Source organism: Coregonus lavaretus (genome assembly GCF_964263955.1).
Source record: "Coregonus lavaretus genome assembly, chromosome: 4".
NCBI classification, from domain to species: Eukaryota; Metazoa; Chordata; class Actinopteri; order Salmoniformes; family Salmonidae; genus Coregonus; species Coregonus lavaretus.
In genome coordinates, this window is record NC_139991.1 from 25,005,940 (window position 1) to 25,025,785 (window position 19,846).

The window sequence follows — 19,846 nt, forward strand, 5'->3', positions numbered from 1 at the left end:
TCCGTGGAGTCCGGGGCAGCATTTGGGCCACAACTGCCTGTTGAATCAGTGGGTATGAGTGACCTCAGCATGGACAAACCCAAAAAGGTTGTGTTGAGGAAATATTCAGTCAAAATGTTTGGTTAAAAAAAATGATCATTTTCCTCTAGCTCAGGGGTGTCAAACTCATTTTAGCTCAGGGGCCACATGGAGGAAAATCTATTCCCAAGTGGGCCGGACCGGAAAAATCATGGTATATATAACTTAAAAACAACAACTTCAGATTGTTTTCTTTGTTTTAATACGATCAACATACAACATAAAGCTGGAGCCTGAGGACAGTGTGTCCAAAATAGTACAAGCACAACATCACTATTAATCATAAAACACGTCAAGTTTATTTGAAAATTTTTAAGAAAAAGAACACACAAACACACAATGCCTCAGTGATTAACAGAACTGTTTCACAGATCACATAACTATATCAGGGTGTCATTTCTCAGGCAGAAATGTAGATAAAAATAATGAAATCCTGTTCCCCGAACAAGTGCAAGAACCACAGAGTCAAGAATAGGTTAAATATACAAATAAAATAAAATCAATTAAAAACAATAGCACATCAACATAAAAACATATAAACATAAATCTGAAAGCGTTGCTCAAACTCCCGTAACAGTCCAGTTATTTTATCTTTGAACCGCTTCATGTCTGCCACATGTTGGGTCGCGCACACATTTTTCAGACAGGGGAAGTGAGCTGCATCACCACCGGCAAGTTGCGTCTCCCACAATGACAGCTTCAACTTGAAAGAACGTATTGTTGCGCCCTTGCAGCTGTTTGTTCAAGTTATTCAGGTGCTCTGTAACATCCACCATAAATGCAAGGTCCGGCATCCATTCTGCGGAATGAAATTCTAACACTGGTTTGCCATTTTCTTCCATGAACTGTTCAATTTCTTCTCGTAAATCAAAGAAACGCCTCAGCACAGCACCTCGGCTTAACCATCTTACCTCAGTGTGGTATGGCAGGCCATAGATGTGGTCTTTCTCTCTGAGAAGGCTGTCAAACTGACGGTGATTCAGGCTTCTGGATCGGATGAAATTAACAGTTTGGATGACCACCTTCATGACGTTATCCATCTTTAATGACTTGCAACACAAAGCCTCCTGGTGCAAAATACAGTGAAAAGTCAAAAAATCACGTCCTCCATTTGCAGATTGCACTTTCTCTCTGAACTTTGTCACAACGCCTGCTTTTTTCCCGATCATTGAGGGCGCACCTTCTGTAGCCAGGCTGACAGCGCGGGACCAGTCCACTCCGACCCTGATCAGCGCGCCGACCAGTGCGGTAAAAATATCAGCTGCTGTCGTTGTATCTGTCATCGGCACCAACTCCACGAACTCCTCGGTGACGGTCAATGTGTCATCAACTCCGCAGATGAAAAAATGGCCAGTTGTGCAACATCTGTAATGTCCGTGCTTTCATCAATTGCAACCGAAAACGCAATAAATGACTTTACTTTTTGCTTCAACTGGCTGTCCAAATCCACTGAAAGATCGGAAATCCTGTCTGCAACTGTGTTTCTTGTCAGGCTGATATTTGCAAAAGCCTGCCGCTTTTCAGGGCACCAAATCTCAGCTGCCTTCATCATGCATGTTTTTACAAATTCACCCTCACTAAATGGTTTTGAAGCCACTGCGATTTCATTAGCAATGAGGTAGCTAGCTTTCACTGCAGCGTCACTGATGTCTCGGCTGTGAGTAAACACAGACTGCTGTTTCTTCAGACCCGCCAACAGTTCATTCACCTTCTCTCATCTCCGCTGTCCTTGAAAGTTGTCATATTTGTCGGCATGAAGACTCACATAGTGGCGACGAAGGTTATATTCTTTCAGCACTGCAACATGCTCTGAACACACCAAACATACAGCTTTCCCATTCAATTCCGTGATTAAATATGATGACAATTTTTCTTGGAACACTCTGCACTCTGCGTCCACTTTTCTCTTTTTTGACAGAGACATATTGGGGCAATGAGGGTGCCAAAGCACATAATGTTAAAAGTAGAAGCCGTAATAAATATCGCGGGCAAAACAAAGTAGCTCATTGGCTGCACGTGCTTGACCTACTTGCTCTGCCCCGGTATAAACAGTTTGCTTGCTTAACACAATTGCTATTGCGCCATCCAGTGGACGAAATTGGAACAGCAGTTTATTTTATTGAAAAATTGCAGCGCATTTTTATACTTAAAAAATAAAAATAAAAAATAAAAACATATTTTTATTTTTTAAATCATCTCGCGGGCCGGATTAAACCCGTTTGCGGGCCTGATCCGGCCCGCGGGCCGTACGTTTGACACCCCTGCTCTAGCTGGTATTTGAACAGGGACTGGCTTGAGTACTCGGTGGAAAAGGACTCCGCATTTTGTTATGCGTGCAGGAAATTCAAATCTGTATCATCGGACGCGAACTTCTCCATTAAGGGATGTAATGATTGGAAGCATGCAATTGGAACAGGCAAGGGCTTAAATAAGCATGCAGCTTCAAAAGAACAGTTAGCCTGTGAAGCAATGTGGAGAGATTCAGAAAAACGTAGAGAGACAGGAAAAGAGATTTCCACTATCGTATCTGAAGATTATGCCTTTGTTAAATGTTTTTCATGAAGAAATAGAATGTTGTTTATGGTAGTATCAAGAGGGAATGTTTTAGGTGTAATACCACATATCACAGACAGGAGGTGGGTTGTAGACAGGGGAGACTGGTGATTGGCCAGAAGAGGGGGCATCAGTGTTTATAAATAGGGGTTAAACGATGAGACGTTAGAACGGCCATAGCAATCTTGAGGAGCCGTTCTCCGGACAACGCGTGTCTGTAATCTATGCTGTAACCTCGTGGTATGAATAAAAACTTCTGACACGATGCAGCATGGATGGACTCTTTTGTTGACAGCGATAATTGCCACCATTCATCATATACGACAGAATGGCGAGCTTGCCAGGAGGGATGATGCAATCCTTCTTTGCTGCATTTGGAGTCGACAAGCTAACTCGGGCTGATTTTGGTCTGGAGTCATGACCCGACTAGACACAGCTAAGTGGTTGGTTTTGTTACTGCTTATGTACACTGGAGGAGTGTACCCTTACGACCGTGTTTCGGGTGGCGTTATGGCTGTTAACTGGGAGTCTGAACGAAAATATTTTAAATTTGGTTGATGTGTAAACGCTGTTTACAACAATGGATTGTACAAATGGATTGGTAGAGAATAATGTTGGGAAGATGTCTGCATAATTAGGGCACCGGGGGATCTGGAAAAGCCCTCGAATCGAGGCGATTCATAGGAATGGGCCATAAAATCCTTGCAACGCGTTATGTGGTGTATGGTTAATTCTGGGAATTATTAAGCTGGACGAATTATATGTATGTTATATACTCATCGTATGGTTGACGAACTATAATGCTTGGGGTAACCTCTCTATGATTATCCAGAACTTACGGCAACACAAAGTTAGAAGGAGATATTATTGATAATCATGGACAATGATTGGGCCGCGGTGCGGGGTGTTCATTTGTATAGCTAGTAGGCGGCAGTTGGCTAGAGGCTGAAGCTAAGGCTGGGTTGTTTCAGGCCACGTGGTACATCGTGGCTAAAGGCTGATGTTAATGCTTAAGGCTAACGGCTAATTGTGTTTTGTGCCACGGTGTACCTTAGGCTAAGCTAAAGGCTAATGCTACAGGCTAATTGTGTTGCGTGCTACATGCTAACGGATATCCTTAGAGATTCCATTGCGATGGATTAAAGTCTCTTAAACTTGTCACTGTCTGTAAGTCAGGTTGTATGTTTTGTGAGCGCTGTTAAATGTTGTTTGACTATAAGGGGGAAATGGGAATTACAGCTGGACTGGTATTATTCTGTTTGGGGAGAGAGAAGAGAGAATCTTTCTTCCACGGTGAAAAGGGGTTTTTGAATGGTTGTGCGCATGCGTTTAATTTTGCGACACTACACTACAGAAAGGGGAGTTTATGGCACGAGATTAGGGAACGTTTTGTTTTACGGCACTAAACGACACCACGAGGGGATGCTGCAACTCAAGCATGAGGTTAAAATGATATTTGCGCATGTGTGGGATTCTGCAAAACAACACATTGGTTAAACTGCAGGGGGAGACAGAGGAACACAGACGACGGAACAAATAGGCACAGGGAGAGTTTAACACGAATCTTATAAGTTTAAACTGCGATTGGTTAAAGATGAAACTTGTTTTGTAGCCTATTGAATTTATAAATTAAATATAGGATAACGGATTATAATAGATTGAATTAAATAATTAAATGACGGATTAAAATCAAGGTTTTTGGGCGATCTATTCGTCCTGAGTTAAAGTCTTAGAGCGAATGTAAAGCGGACGAATCTTGAATGTGGATAACTTGGTTAATTGCATAAACTGCTGAAATCTTGTGTGTTTCTATGTTTTTTGAAATATGAGAGGAACATGGAACGGCGAGACGAGAGAGAGAGGAGGGGCTGACGTGTGCGTGGCGTGACGTCACATGACGTGACATCACATGATGCAGGAGAGGATCGGATCAGGCTAGTACACAAAATCATCCTAACAAGATATGTGATGTTATGACAATTTTACATGGGCTTGGCAAATACTATTTCATTAAAAATTGCATTTTGGAAGCTGTGTATCACTGGGGTTTAATTACAGATGTGTTGGGAATCCAGGATGGATTGAGGATTCTTCTGTAAATTTATGATAATTAGAGCTAATAGAGCAAGGGGTTATGGGAATTGGAGTATTGAAGGGTTGTAAGGTTAGAAGGCTTTGTTTATGGGTATTTTAGTCTGAAGTTTACTAACTTAATTTACTTGCATTTGATGGGTTGTGGTAAGATAGCCAACACTAATTGATATTGGTGACATAGGAATAGGAATTGGGGTTAATTATTCAGGATTGTTAATGGATTTGTTTAGGTTATATTAAGAATTACAGGGGGGAAGGCTACTTAGGCTATACAGGCTAGAATAACATAGTTCACAATAAAGGAATTTAAAAGGGTTGATATAGGGGAAAATTGACTAAAATAGTAATTATTTAACTAAGGTAGTGTTAGGAGAGACTAATGGCAGATGTTAGTACACCTTTCTCACATATGGATTCAGCAGAAAGACATCATCCAGCAGGGTGATTATGGCATCAGAGATGAAGACGAATACGAGCAGAAACAACGATGAAGATGAATCAAGAAGACGGAAGAAAACCGAGATGTCTGGGAACTTAAGGAGATGAGGATGATGACGATGAGAGTGATTGATGAGAGGCCATGGGTGGAGGTGACTCTGTGATCAGAAGGAAGTGGCAAGAGAGGAAAGAAGGATACTGGAGACTTGATCTCTGATGAAAGTTGAACGAAGAAGGAGACAAGAGATTCGAGTTCTGATGAAGAAAGTGATGAAGATTTGGAGATTAAAGGTGTTGTATGTTCAAGAGGATTTTATCCTACAATGACTGGCAAAGAAGAAATAGGAGATATAGACCGAGGCGTATCAGGCCTGGAGGAAGAGACGACTTTGGGAGAGGTAAGGGAGCTAGAGGAACAGCTCGAGACGCTGAAGATACAGAAGAGACAAGGAGAAAACCTGCGGAGAACATTTTTAATCCCAAGAATTGGAGGAGAAGAAGAATACATTGAGGCAAAGATGCTGAAGAAAAGTAAGAAGATGATGGAAGACGATATTTCGAGGACAGAACTTGAAATATAAGCTTTTGAAGAATCCTGATATGTCAACAACAAAGAACAGGACGAAGAAACTCTGAGAAGTCAATCATACAATTGGTGGAGAAGAGAAGCTTGTGTGATGAAGAATCAGAGTGAACCAAATCAACAATCACTGTTACAGCTTCAACTGAACAATATCCGGAAGGGGGGTATCAGCTGAGAGCATCGATTAGAGGAGAAGAGAAAATAGCTAACAGTTGAAACCACCGGCCATTAGAAGTGATAGTGAATAGGGGAAAACTTATCTGTGTTCAGCCTAAAGAGGTTAAACATCTCACTAATTGATAACTAATTAGGATAGGGATTTGAGGTAGTACTTACTCTTAAAGTACTAATATTAGAAGATACTGTTATTGTAGTGTTGGGAAGAGAATTGAAGCGTACAATAAGATGCACACTAGACGACTGACTGTCTGGTAGAATATTTTACGAAGTAGGGTTTTTGGGAATCATTTGCTTAAAAGATAATATCCTAGGAAGGATGATAATGTATTAGATTACCTGTTAGACAATCTGTCTGGGAAAATAAACTTAATAGAGTGACTGTTATTCTGGGTTACATCCTGACACAAAGAGATTTGAGGTTAGGCTAAAAGGTGTTTAGTCGTTTGCCAAGTCTGTGTGTAATGAGTCAGAAGCAGGTGGGGAACTTTCCCAATCACATATTCCAAAAATTTGGTGGTAGGAGATTTTGTCAATAAATCAGGGGAAAAGGTTTTAAATGTTATGAGAGAAAAGATTAGATTAAAATAAGTTAGGAGAACTAGGGGTGAAGGAACTCTGAGACAGTAAGCTAAGTTTTAACGTTAGTAGTAAGGGAGAGAGAGAACAGTAATGAATGACACTTTAGAATAGGAAGATCAAGGTAATTGTGGGTACCTTTTGTTATAATCAAAAGTTTGAAAGTCAAGGATTTAGAGATAGGACTGAGATTTGGGGAAAAAGTGACACTAGTGGTGATGGATGGAAGTACAAGGAAAGAGTTCAAAGTCTTAGGGGAAAACTGGGGGAAAACTAGGAGTAAATAAGGACATTAACACTTCAGTCTATTATAACAACAGTGAGAAGCAAGTTAACTCTTTCAACATTGATAGGTATTAAAGTCATAAATATATTGCATTTGATTATAAGGGAACCAATACAGCACCAATTTTAGGGGGAAAACACTTATTAGGGTTTAGGATGGGGACGTTTCTCTCATATGGAGAGATAATTATGGAGAATAAGTATTGTTATCAGGACCAGGAGTAAAAGGAGGTATAGTTTAGAAGAGGGTTAGGAGGGACTGTTCACTTATGTTGCGTAATGTTACAGATAAAGATCAGGGAGAATATGTGTACTTATCTAGTGAAAGCATAGAAATTTGTTCCGGTTAAGAATGATTGGTTAAAGGGCTATGTAATTTGTAAGGTGATGCTTATAATGGAAGATTTGAAGTCTGTAAAACTTTCCACAGTCACAGAGGGAGTTAAGGATAAGTTTATTACAGTAGTCACTCCAACAGGGAATAATCGAATAGGATGTTGGTAGTTTCCCACTAGAGGGAATTAAGGGTTTTAATTCATCAACTAAATCAACAACGTTAATGGTAACTTTGGGAAGGGATTAATGATACGATGGTAATAGCAAATGTAGGAAGGATGACAACTTTTCTGAAATTAAAGGAGGCAGCAAGAGAGACTCAGGGGTTTAGGTTACTACGAATAGGGTTAAAAAAGTAGAGCAGATAGTAGTAGAGAGTAATATAGATTAATCTGAAATGGAGAATATAGATTCATCATGGAAGCTGCAGGATGGGGTCTTTTGATTTTGATGACGGAGGGGGGGGGGGGGGGCATCTGATCAGTGCTGCTCGTTCCTCTGTTGTGAAAATTAGAGATAGATTAACTCATTCTGTAAGAATCAGTGAGGAATCTTGAGGGTTGATGTCTGTTGGGGATGCCAGCCCAAGACGTGTTGGACGGTTGCGCAGCCTCTAGCGGGTCTGGGTCAGGGTTATGCTTTGTCATAACTGTGGTATCGGCAACAGTCATTGACCGATAAAATAATGTAGTTGTCAGAACAGTAGGGTTTAAGTGTTCTTGGGTAAAGAGATTACCCTATGGGAATTGTTAAATGGGAAAGGAAAATCAGGTAACAACGGAATCCTGAAGTATGCAGGTGAAACAGTAGGGATAAAAGTTGTTGTTGTTCTAATAAAACATATGAGGTAAAGGGTATGTTTATAGGAATATCATATTGGGATGTTATATGATAACTTTGGGTAAGCATGAACATAAGGTTAGAGATGACAAATATAATGTAATTTTTATGGACCAGGTAGTAAGACGAGCAGGACGTTGATGATTAAACGATTAGCTTTTGACTGACAATGTGACTATGGGGAATTTTAGAGATATTTAGGGGTTTGGGGGTGATAAAGCATATATATACTTGTATTAGGGATGGACAGGATTTGGTTACATGTCAACGTTGAAGCTTCCATATGAGGTTTTACCATTATAAGAGGGATAGCATTGGACACAGCTAAATCTAGGGTTAAAAGGGTGACATGGCGACATGTCATAGTCTTCAAGCCTATCATTGAAGGGTAAGTCTAAGGGAGAAGGGGGGACTTCATTCATGGTATGGTGTAACATTTGGGAAGATAATATTGATAAATATTAGTTATACTTTGAGTCCAGATAGTTCAGATAAGATCACTGGGGTTATAGATGCATTATAAGGGATGCATTTGAAAGGATTTGGTTGCAAGATCAATTAGGCCAGTAGGGGCAGTGATGGGTCAGATTCTAGTTTAAGCTTTGATAACACTGTGTGATGTTTGTACTGACTTTTGAGGAAGCTATGAGATTGAAATAGGTTGGAGAATGATGCCGGTGTTGACTGTTCCGGATCTGGACGAAGACGGACGAGGGGGTCTAGATGGACTACTGAATGGATAAATATCCTTTTTGATTATTTGATCATTTTATTTTTATTGTTTCAAGGAAAACATTTTTTTAGTATGATTTTAGTATGATTTATGAATCAAGGGGGGGATAGGTTAATGTGATTCATACATCATTTATAGGTCATTTTTATATTCTTAAATTGATGTTGAGGTTTAATTTGAAAATGTTGTTTTGCAAAAGATACTGTTTGGTCGTTTATTTTCTTGTCATTCCAGAAGCATTTGGGAGAACATGTGGAGATTGGAATACTCAAACAAAGACAATATGAAGGGACAATATGACTGGAGGAGATGACACAAGGAGGGTGTGGCTGATTCCATCATCAACAAGTCCATTGGAAGAGGACACTACAGGGAGATGAAGTGTAGTGGACTACATTCCAGTGTTGGCAATGAAATATAGACATGTGTAATACATAATTGTGTCATATTCTTAGGTATTAATTTTGGTAGAATGATGTTTGATGTTATTGAATGCAGATGAGGATCTTAGATGCTTTTGTTTATTTCGATGGGGTTTAGGGACAGAAGGTTTAAGCAGGGAGAGATTCCCTTTCAGGTCCTATGGGTTGACCAGCCTGAGAGTGGATGTTTCTGGATAGGATTTTGTTTGCAGGGGAAACATGTGTATTTAATGGCATCATAGTTTCAAATGTATTTACATGGTTAATGAGGTTATCTGGAGTACCGACGGTGGTTGCCTGGGGCAGAGGGACCGTGAGAGAATTTTACTGTCTTGATTGATATGGATGGATGGCTGCTGGACAGTTTTTCGCTCTTACACTCCATAGAGATTTCTTCATATGTCATAGTAATGTATTCACACTTCATAAACAGGTATTTCATAGGAAGGTATTTACACTCTAGAGGAGAATGTGTTTGGTTTAATGTTAAAGATACTCAATGAGATAAATGGTTGATCGTCATAATCTTATTCTGTTTGTTTTCGAGACGTTTATTTCGTCTCGAAAGGGGGGAATATCGTATCTGAAGATTATGCCTTTGTTAAATGTTTTTCATGAAGAAATAGAATGTTGTTTATGGTAGTATCAAGAGGGAATGTTTTAGGTGTAATACCACATATCACAGACAGGAGGTGGGTTGTAGACAGGGGAGACTGGTGATTGGCCAGAAGAGGGGGCATCAGTGTTTATAAATAGGGGTTAAACGATGAGACGTTAGAACGGCCATAGCAATCTTGAGGAGCCGTTCTCCGGACAACGCGTGTCTGTAATCTATGCTGTAACCTCGTGGTATGAATAAAAACTTCTGACACGATGCAGCATGGATGGACTCTTTTGTTGACAGCGATAATTGCCACCATTCATCATATACGACACCACTCTTAAATTTAGAGCAACTGGCTCGCAACAGATACTACATGTCAGCTGTAATTGATATGCTGGAGTTTTTAGTGGTGAATCAATTGCCGTTACGTGGAGATAATGCTGGTTTTGCCAGTGTGCTAGATGATAATAGCTCAATGGGGCTGTTTTTGTCTCTCTTTGAGTACACCATGCGCAAAGATCCTGAACTGACACGGATTACAAAAACAATCCCACAGAATGCACGCTATACCAGCCCACAGATACAAAACGAGATTCTCGAAATGATGAGCAATCTCGTGACAGAGGAGATAGTGAGACAAGTCGGCGATAGCTGGTATTAAAGTGGATGTCACACGGGATCCTTTAAGCCAAGAAAACATATCTGTAGTTGTGCGTTTTGTTGACAAACACTATGGTCTGTGTGAGCGCCTCTTGGTAATGGCCACATCTGAGAAAAGTGATGCAGAGGCTCTGACAGGTGTCATCATTGATGAGCTCACCAGCGCCGGACTCAGCACGGACAAAATCCTGAGTCAAGTTTATGATGGCGCATCACTCATGTCTGGCAGGCATGGTGGTGTGCAGAAATTGCTCCAAAACAAGCTGGATCATAACATACCATATATTCACTGCTTTAATCACCAACTTCATCTGGTTGTGATTCATGCCATGTCCAGTGAAGCAGCTGTCGATTATTTTTTTGGAGTATGCAACATGCTGTACAACTTCATCAGGAAGCCAACCGTGGCTATTCTGTACAAAGGCGATACCCTGAAACGTCTCTTGAACCAGAGATGGACTGGCCACTTGACAACGGTCAAAGTTGTGGTGAAGAGTTTTCACGACATATCCACATTACTGACCGAGGTGGAAAACACACGAGGCCTTGGAGCGGAGGTGCGCGTCGAGGCTACCGTGCTGCTTAGTGCCATTACGCAGAGCAGTTTTCTTTTCATTGCGCACCTTGTTATGAAACTGTTGTCACTTTTCGAGCCGCCTAACAGACTACTACAGGCCAAAGATATGGACTTGTTCACTGCGGTGACACTTGTGAACAGCGCTTCTGACTGCGTGAAGACAATGACATGCAAATTACATCGACAGCTATATGCCTCCATACCAGGGACGGCTTGTTCAATAGGGCGATATGGGCGACGCACTGCCAAACGGGAAAAGGAAGGGATTTTTTTTCTAATGAATTATAAAAAAAAAAAAAATATATATATATATATATGATTTTAATAAATTTATAAAAAATTATATCACGGCAACAGCAGTTATCAGTGTTCACGTCTGATCTGACAGCCACTAAATGTCAAATCAGGCTAAAGTCGTGCTTCAAATGGCCCCGCCCGTTTTTTGGGCGATTTCAGTCAGGTTGAAAATCGCCCAGAAGTCTCTCATAGCCTGTCATGTAAAATCTATTTTTTTCACATTTCAAAGCTTTCAATACATTCTCTATGGGTGTCTGTGGGCTTGCACTTACGCGCTTTCGTCATACATAACGTAACCACGAATGAACGTAACTAAGAAAAGACCAGGTAGCAGCCTCAATCAATTCACTACTACTATCAAAATGGCTAGGCTTCAGTCCAACTCGATTGTGTCTTTGAAAGAAGTTCCTTTTTGTCGGCGAACAAATTAAGATAAATTGGCAACGAAACAATTAGGACCTCCCAGACCAAATTTAATAATTCAACAGGTTTCTACTAAAGGCGGAAAGTCCTACACCCGAGGATTTTCCAAAAATTGGTACGAACGAAAAAAGACATTGCCACTCACTCAACTGGATGACGAGGGATACAGGCTAGCTGTCCGCCGCCACAACGATGAGGTTAGTGTTGATAATCACAAGTTTACTGGATGTGGATATGGTGTAATAAAGGCAGTTTATTCAGAGGTAAATATATCTGGAATCGCGTTCACGGACCCGTTCGTCAAACTCTTAGGGAGCTATAAATTAAGCCCCATTACTTACCATATCAGATAAGAGAAATTGCTGCAGCTACATATATTTTACATCCTGGCCCTACATAGTTCACTATTTGCATCACTTACCAAAATATTACATGTGGTCATATATGCTTGGAAAGTGGAGATGCCATAGAACGTCAAAAAAGTAAACATTGCTGGAGACACATTGTCGTTTTGGAGAAGACATCGCGTTTGCTAGCGAAGAGATTTGTTGTGGCAAATGAACTTGGCCTGGGAATTGCCAGGAACCTCACGATAAGATATATGCATCAGCATTGCGAGTCTCATGATTCTATACGTATTGCGATTCGATACTGTGATTTTATTGCGCACCATATGTCTGTTGCAGAGGGATCAGAAAGCCATGAGAACGAGTTTTGATCAGTCATGGAAATAAAAGTGCTGAAAACTAATTGGCTCCCAATGTGAAAAGATTGAGAACAAGCTATGAAGGAACAATAATGGTGTTTTGGTGCAGGTACAGCCAACTAGCGCTAAAATATTGCGATATTGTCAATACAGTATATCGTAAAGTATCACTATGTAACTCGATTTCTTTCACCCCAATCCCTCAAATTAACGGTAAATAACTGAATTGTTTGCCCCACATTTAGCTAAGATGATTAGCTAGCCAGCTAAAATGTTTTATTTAGTTAGCAGTCGCATCTACAATAGTTTACTGTCAATAACATGTCTCCAAAAATGACGTGGTGTCTCCAATTGTGTTGACATTTTACAATTGCAATGCGCATCCATGAGTATCCACTTTCTGTAGCTCAGCTGGTAGAGCATGGTGCTTGTAACGCCAAGGTAGTGGGTTCGATCCCCGGGACCACCCATACACAAAAATGTATGCACGCATGACTGTAAGTCGCTTTGGATAAAAGCGTCTGCTAAATGGCATATTATTATTATTATTATTATTATCTGAAGAGAGCCCCGAAACATTGTGTGCAGACATTTTATGCAATAAATGAAGTAGGTTCAATCTAGTAGTTCTGATCTTCTGATTGGTCCTGATGAGTTGGGCGAGGTCACCTCCAGGCTACTGTCACTGTTGCATTGGCTCTGAGTCGGGTTCTCTGTCTTCAAATGTTCAGCCTAAGAGAGGGGATTTTTGTGTGTGTGTGTGTGTGTGTTTAACAGTGATGATGTGTGTGTGTGTGTGTGTGTTTAACAGTGATGATGTGTGTGTGTGTGTGTGTTTGTGTGTGTGTGTGTCCTCAGAGCAAGAACTCGTGAGTTGGAAGAACTGAGAGGCCTATGGCGTGAGTGTTGTCCTTGGCCACCTGCTGACAAGGCTGACAAGATAGGACCCTTTTGTCCATTGTTATTGGATAGGAACAGAACTTATAACCAGCTCCTGACCTAAATAGATCTTAGCACAACATTTTACTCAACATATCATATTCCATATTCACTATAACAAATATATTTACTACGACATTAGCAAGAACCGCCACATCCTCAGCCGGCTAATCCAGTGTGTGAAGTTTTGCGGAGTGTTTGAGTTAGCTTTGCGAGGCAAAGATGAAACTGAGGGCTCCACCAACCCTGGTAAGCCAACACTTTTGAGATCAGTCAATAAATGCTTCTGGTATTGACTTATATGCTGCCCCTGTCTTCATGTTGTTGCTGGACATATCTTTTTTTTTAAATGTGTGTAGGTCACCTAAATCATCAGAAAAATTGCCCCTCCTGAGAATTTTTTCAGGAGCCGCCACTGCTCCATACATAGCAACAGAGAGTCATGGTAATTTGGAAACATTTGTGAATGTGGAATGAAAAACCTTCATAACCTGGTGTTGACATCATTTCATATTCTTTCATAATAATAATAATACATGATTACACTAATAATATGTATATGTTTTTTTTTACAAAATAACCCACTTAACAATACAGCCATTGAAAAGCCTTTTTTAAATAAAGCTTACTTCGAATTTCCATAAAGGCAGTTAGCTACAGTACACATGACAGGTGACACTACTACATTGTTCCATCTCAAAGCAGCATCAGGAATGCCGATTGCGAACCCTGGGTGACCCTCAATTGTAATTGGGTGATTCCTCATGTCATCTCTGCTTTCCCCTTTCTCAAAATGCGGGAGAAGGGAGGAAAGGAAGATGGATACGGGGTTGATGACAATGATGATGTTCAACTGATAGTATTGAACAAAATATAAACGCCATATGCAACAATTTCAACAATTTTACTGAGTTACAGTTCAAATAAAGAAATCAGTTAATTGAATAAAATAATTAGGCCCTAATCTATGGATTTCACATGACTGGAAATACAGAAATGCATCTGTTGGTCACAGATACCTTTAAAAAAAGATAGAGGCGTGGATCAGAAAACCAGTCAGTATCTGGTGTGAACACCATTTGCCTCTTGCATCAGGCTGTTGATCAGGCTGTTGATTGTGGCCTGTAGAATGTTGTCCCACTCCTCTTCAATGGCTGTGCGAAGTTGCTGGATATTGGCAGGTACTGGAACACACTGTCGTACACGTCGATCCAGAGCATCCCAAACATGCTCAATGGATGACATTTATGGTGAGTTTGCAGGCAATGGAAGAACTGGGACATTTTCAGCTTCCAGGAATTGTGTACAGATCCTCGCGACATGGGGCTGTGCATTATCATGCTGAAACATGAGGTGAGGGCGGCGGATGAATGGCACGACAATGGCCCTCAGGATCTCGTCACGGTAACTATGTGCATTGAAATTGCCATCAATAAAATGCAATCGTGTTCGTTGTCCGTAGCTTATGCCTGCTCATACCATAACCCCACCACCACCATGGGGTGTTCACAACGTTGACATCAGCAAACCGCTCACCCACACAACCTCATACACGCTGTCTGCCATCTGCCCGGTACAGTGTAAACCGGGATTAATCTGTGAAAAGCACACTTCTCCAGCGTGCCAGTGGCCATCGAAGGTGAGCATTTGTCCACTGAAGTCGGTTACGATGCCGAACTACAGTCAGATCAAGACCCTGGTGAGGTGGCTTATGGTAGAGAAATGAACATTAAATTCTCTGGCAACAGCTCTGGTGGACATTCCTGCAGTCAACATGCCAATTGCACTCTCCCTTAAAACTTGAGACATCTGTAGCATTGTGTTGTGTGACAAAACTGCACATTTTAGTGGCCTTTTCTTGTCTACAGCACAAGGTGCACCTATGTAATGATCATGCTCTTTAATCAGCTTCTTGATATGCCACACCTGTCAGGTGGATGGATCATCTTGGCAAAGGTGAAATGCTCACTAACAGCGATGTAAACATATTTGTGCAAAACATTTGAGAGAAATAAGCGTTTTGTGCATATAGTCATTTCTGGGATCTATTATTTCAGCATACTACAGCATTTCATGCATGGTGGCTAGCTATGACAATCGGTTTGTATTGCTAGTACTGTATTGGTTGGGATAATTTTTCATTGTTTAACTAGCTAGCTAGCTAATTTACATGTCTAAACAAAAGACTCCACTTCGCCAGATGATTACATGATCTGCTTAGTAATATTATATATATCTAAAAAAATCATTTGCATTGCTAGTTATAGCCTAATGTTAGCTAGATAGCTAAAATGGAACCTAGTTGGTTAGCTTTAGCTACCTGCAGATTCATACTACAGCATTTCATGCGTCGTGGCTAGCTATGGCAATTGGTTTGTATTCCTAGTACTGTATAGATTGGGATAATGGTTCATTGTTTTGCTAGCTAGCTATCTAGCTAATTTACATATCTAAACAAAAGACTCCACTTTGCCCAATGATTACATGACCCATCAAGTTAGCCAGGTGTGTCTGGGGGTGATTACGCCCATCTATTGTATTTCATGAACATGTGAACAGGTCTAGACAATAGAGACCCATCCACTTAGCTAGATGTCAATTTAGAGAATTGTGTCTGGGTAAGCCTCATCTTTTATTGCTAAAATATTTGTAACTGGAATTTGTTTTTCAGCATCAATAGAACACGCCTGACTCTCCTCCACAAGTCATACAAGAAGAATGGTCTAATTCAAAAATAGATGGCCCAAGCAAGCGCAGGTTACACCTGAAGCATGACGACTTGCAGCGAGTTATGAACTTCATCAACAACTATGCAGAGGATAATGCAATAGTATTACCAGGACGCCACCCAGGACACAAACACTTTGGTGGAAAGCTGCTGCCATCTCATGTGACAAAAATAGCGGTGTGGCGTCTCTACAAGGAATCAATGACAACACTTGTAAAGTATGTAAAGCATAAACAAACCCTTTTTTATTATTGCATTTACCGGCAACATGATTGGCACTATTTTTATTGATCTTACATTATTTGTGTATTTTCCAGAGGTACGTGCAGTCGGGCTGTCTTCCTTCAAGACTCTGTGGTGACAATTGCTACCCCACGTCTCAAGCACTAAGCCCAGGACAGACCTGTGCTGGCAGTGCAAGAGGAACAACTATCAGGTCTTCAGATCTGCCAATCTGAAAAAACAAGTGCAGCATCTCCTGCTTGTTCAAAGTGAGCAGTCTGTCTACCAGAAGATGGTTGCTGACTACATGACCACCTGTCAAGACCTGTAGTTGTCTCTGAGGTGCCCTACTGACCCAGCAAGCAAAGACATCAGGATGCATTACAGCTTTAACAGGACAGGTTCCACTCAGAACAGGCCTCACCATGGTCGACCAAAGAAGTTGAGTGCACGTGCTCAGCGTCATATCCAGAGGATGTCTTTGGGAAATAGACATATGAGTGCTGCCAGCATTGCTGCAGAGGTTGAAGGGGTGGGGGGTCAGCCTGTCAGTGCTCAGACCATACGCCGCACACTGCATCAAATTGGTCTGCATGGCTGTCGTCCCAGAAGGAAGCCTCTTCTAAAGATGATGCACAAGAAAGCCCGCAAACAGTTTGCTGAAGACAAGCAGACTAAGGACATGGATTACTGGAACCATGTCCTGTGGTCTGATGAGACCAAGATAAACTTATTTGGTTCAGATGGTGTCAAGCGTGTGTGGCGGCAACTAGGTGAGGAGTACAAGCATGGTGGTGGGAGTGTCATGGTCTGGGGCTGCATGAGTGCTGCCGGCACTGGGGAGTTACAGTTCATTGAGGGAACCATGAATGCTAACATGTACTGTGACATACTGAAGCAGGGCATGATCCCTTCCCTTCGGAGACTGGTCCGCAGGGCAATATTCCAACATGATAACGACCCCAAACACACCTCCAAGACTACCACTGCCTTGCTAAAGAAGCTGAGGGTAAAGATGATGGACTGGCCAAGCATGTCTCCAGACCTAAACCCTATTGAGCATCTGTGGGGCATCCTCAAACGGAAGGTGGAAGAGTGCAAGGTCTCTAACATCCACCAGCTCCGTGATGTCGTCATGGAGGAGTGGAAGAGGACTCCAGTGGCAACCTGTGAAGCTCTGGCGAACTCCATGCCCAAGAGGGTTAAGGCAGTGCTGGAAAATGATGGTGGCCACACAAAATATTGACACTTTGGGCCCAATTTGGACATTTTCACTTAGGGGTGTACTCACTTTTGTTGCCAGCGGTTTAGACATTAATGGCTGTGTGCTGTGTTATTTTGAGGGGACAGCAAATGTACACTGTTATACAAGCTGTACACTCACTACTTTACATTGTAGCAAAGTGTCATTTCTTCAGTGAAAAGATATACTCTAATATTTACAAAAATGTAGATACTGTATATGTACACTGATTTATTTCAGCTTCAGAAGTTGACATACTTGTGGGAGGTGCTTCAGGAAGCATGGGGTGAAATCTCTTCAGATTACCTCAACAAATTGACAACTAGAATGCCAAAGGTCTGCAAGGCTGTAATTGCTGCAAATGGAGGATTCTTTGACAAAAGCAAAGTTTGAAGGACACAATTATTATTTCAATTAAATATCATTATTTCTAACCTTGTCAATGACTACATTTCCTATTCATTTTGCTATATTTCCTATTCAAACTCATTTCATGTATGTTTTCATGGAAAACAAGGACATTTCTAAGTGACCCCAAACTTTTGAACGGTAGTGTGTGTATATATATATTTGCGAGGAAAAAATACATATGGGGGATTGGAAGTGATGCAGGCAATTACATTGATGGAAGTTACAATCTATCTGCAATATTAAAGCTGATCTACCCCCAAAAATAAAAAATAAAAAATAAAATAACAGAAACACAGCATGGTAGCAATACCACATGGCGACACAACATGGCAGCAGCACAACATGGTAGCAGCACAAAACATGGTACAAACATTATTGGACACAGACAACCCCACGAAGGCAAGAAGGTAGAGGTAAAAATTAATCACGCAAAGCAGCCACAACTGTCAGTAAGAGTGTTCTTGATTGAGTCTTTGAATGAAGATATGGAGATAAAGCTGTCCAGTTTGAATGTTTTTTGAAGCTCAATCCAGTTGCTAGCTGCAGCAAACTGAAAAGAGGAGCGACCCAGGGATGTGTGTGCTTTGGGGAACTTTAACAGAATGTGACTGACAGAATGGGTGTTGTATGTGGAGGCTGAGGGCTGCAGTATGTGTCTCAGATAAGGGGGAGTGAGGCCTAAGAGGGTTTTCTAAATAAGCATCAACCAGTGGGTCTTGTGATGGGTATACAGATATGACCAGTTTACAGAGGAGTGTAGAGTGCAGTGATGTGTCCTATAAGGAGCATTGGTGGCAAATCTGATGGCCGAATGGTAAAGAACATCTAGCCACTCGAGAGCACCCTAACCTGCTTATCTATAAATTACGTGCCCGTAATCTAGCATTGGAAGGATGGTCATCTGAATCAGGGTTAGTTTGGCAGCTGGGGTGAAAGAGGAGTGATTACGACAGAGGAAACCAAGTCTAGATTTAACGTTAGCCTGCAGCTTTGATATGTGCTGAGAGAAGGATAGTGTACCATCTAGCCATACTCCCAAGTACTTGTATGAGTTGAATACCTCAAGCTCTAAACCCTCAGAGGTAGTAATCACACCGGTAGGGAGAGGGGCATTCTTCTTACCAAACCGCATTACCTTTGTTTTGGAGGTATTCAGAACAAGGTTAAGGGCAGAGAAAGCTTGTTGGACACTTAGAAAGCTTTGTAGTAGAGCATTTAACACAAAATCCGGGGAGGGGCCAGCTGAGTATAAGACTGTATCATCTTCATGTAAATGGATGAGAGAGCATCCTACTACCTGAGCTATGTTGTTGATGTAAATTGAGAAGAGCGTGGGGCCTAGGATCGAGCCTTGGGGTACTCTCTTGGTGACAGGCAGTGGCTGAGACAGCAGATGTTCTGACTTTATACACTCCACTCTTTGAGAGACGTAGTTAGCAAACCAGGCCAAAGACCCCTAAGAGACACCAATACTCCTTAGTTGGCCCACAAGAATGGAATTGTCTACCGTATCAATAGCAGCACAACATTGCTTAGAGGGCACTGGTGACATCATTAAGGACCTTTAAGGTTGCAGTGACACATCCATAACCTGAGTGGAAACCAGATTGCATACCAGAGAGAATATTTTAGACATCAAGAAAGCCAGTCAGTTGATTATTGACAAGTTTTTCCAACACTTTTGATAAACAGGGCAGAATATTATATTAATGAGTGTGGTGGAGTGCATCCGGGGAATGAGAAAACATAACTGTGGCTTGGGCATTGCCAACCCAAAATCCTATGTTGCCCACCCAATTGATTATGCCAGAATCATGTTAAACGGTTAAAATAGCAGTAAGAAAGCTTTGAAACAGACAGAAAATGTCTGGCTGCCCACCCAGACATATCATCCTGAAGCGGCCCTAGGAATCACACA

The 19,846-nt window shown here is 41.3% G+C and overlaps 2 pseudogenes across 2 annotated transcripts in view; both read right to left on the reverse strand.

Annotated features, from left to right (window-relative positions):
* LOC311128525 (2-hydroxyacyl-CoA lyase 1-like) overlaps positions 1-18,243 on the reverse strand; it is a 77,743-nt pseudogene extending 59,500 nt beyond the window's left edge. Inside the window, exon 1 of the transcript in view lies at positions 18,239-18,243. The product of the transcript in view is annotated as a 2-hydroxyacyl-CoA lyase 1-like (transcript). The remainder of the gene's footprint in view (positions 1-18,238) is intronic.
* The window catches only part of LOC311128599 (2-hydroxyacyl-CoA lyase 1-like), a 239,437-nt pseudogene that overhangs the window by 135,944 nt on the left and 83,647 nt on the right, over positions 1-19,846 (reverse strand). The gene's annotated exons all lie outside the window — the stretch shown is intronic.